Here is a 1,759-nt window from a genome sequence, read left to right as displayed (position 1 = left end):
TGGCTAAGGCGCAGTTAGTTCCCACAGTCCCTGCTCTGTTGTGTCATCTGGGGTAAAGAATATCTCCTTATCAGAGAGGTTCAGGAAATGTGGGAGCAGGCATGAGGGATGGGAGGCTATATTCCTTCATTCATTTGCTCCTAGGACCAGGAGGGTGTCACTTGTGGAAAGACTGATGGACCCAGAAAAAACATTTTAAGTTCCTGAAGATCTAGGGATCCCCTAAGAAATTTCTAGATATTTTCCCAAATCACCCTGCAGTACAGTCCATCCATCAAAATGCTACAACTGCAGACAGCTTCTTATATGGCAGATTTTAGTGCCCACACCCAAATTTAGAGGGGAGTAACTTTAACTTGAAAGACAGAAGCAAAAACATATGCGAAAGTGGAATTCAGGAGCAGAATTTGAAAATCACAATAACATCTTCCAAAAGGTAAAATATAAAATTATATTTAGAAATAAAAAACAATCTATGTTAGGAGGGCAAGAAGGGGCAATTAGAAACTAAAGTGAGAAGAATGGACTCAGTGAAAATTAAAAATATCTGTAAGCTTAGTATTTGCTTCGGCAGCACATATACTAAAATTGGAATGATACAGAGAAGATTAGCATTGCCCCTGAACAAGGATGACATGCAAATTCGTGAAGTGTTCCATATTTTTAACTCTAAATGTAAATGGTTAAACTCCTCAATAAAAAGACACAGAGTTGCAGGCTGGATTAAGAAACAAAACCCAACCTTTTGCTGTCTCCAGGAAACACATTTAACCATAAAAGATAAAAATAGACACAAAGTTAAAGGATGGAAAACAATACTACAAGCAAATGGACCAAAAAAGAAAGCAAGAACAGCAAATCTTATATCAGATAAAACAGACTTCAAACTCAAAAAGATAAAAAGAGACCCTAACGGTCACTACATTATGATCAAGGGGACAATACTTCAAGAAGAAATAATATTCATTAACATATACTCACCAAATGAAGGAGCACCAAAACATATCAGACAACAATTATCATCTTTGAAAACAGACATCAGAGAAAACACATATGTAGTAGGAGACTTCAACACACCACTATCATCAATGGATAGATCAACAAGACAAAAAATAAGTAAAGACACTAAAGCTCTAAATAAGGATCTAGAGTGCTTGGGCTTAACAGACATCTACAGAACAATAAACCCAAAGAAATGTGAGTACACATTTTTCTCAAGCACACATAGATCATTCTCCAGGATTGATCACATACTGGGACATAAGATAAACATCAACAGATACACCAAGATTGAAATCATACCAACCATCTTCTCTGACCATGAAGGTATCAAACTAGAAATAAACCATAAAAAGAAGGCAAGGAACTCTCCTACCTCATGGAGATTGAAACCCACATTACTGGAAGACCACTGGACTAATGAGGAGATCAAAGAAGAAATTAAAAAATTCTTTGAGTTGAATGACAAGGAGGACACCAATTTCCTAAATGTATGGGATGCAGCAAAAGCAGTAATAAGAGGAAAATATATAGCAACAGAGGCTCATATCAAGAAACAAGAAAGAACTCAAAGAAACAACCTAATCTCAAAGCTCAAAGATCTATAAAAAGAACAACAAAAAAACCCCTAAAACCAGTAGAAGAAAAGAAATAATAAAAACCAAACCAGAAATAAATGAAATCGAAACTAAAAAACAATCCAAAAATCAATGAAACCAAAAGCTGGTTCTTCAAAAAAATAAATAAAATAGACAAACCC

At 35.4% G+C, this 1,759-nt stretch overlaps 1 non-coding gene across 1 annotated transcript; it reads left to right on the top strand.

The window, feature by feature from the left end:
• The first annotated feature begins 558 nt into the window (after positions 1–558).
• LOC119243908 (U6 spliceosomal RNA) lies at positions 559–665 on the top strand. Its single transcript, XR_005124892.1, has one exon. It is a non-coding gene; the product is annotated as a U6 spliceosomal RNA (small nuclear RNA).
• The last annotated feature ends 1,094 nt before the right edge of the window (positions 666–1,759 follow it).

This window comes from Talpa occidentalis, unplaced genomic scaffold (genome assembly GCF_014898055.3).
Source record: "Talpa occidentalis isolate TD23 unplaced genomic scaffold, MPIMG_talOcc4v2.1 talOcc4.13, whole genome shotgun sequence".
Classification (NCBI taxonomy): domain Eukaryota; kingdom Metazoa; phylum Chordata; class Mammalia; order Eulipotyphla; family Talpidae; genus Talpa; species Talpa occidentalis.
This window is presented reverse-complemented; position numbering and strand designations above follow the sequence as displayed.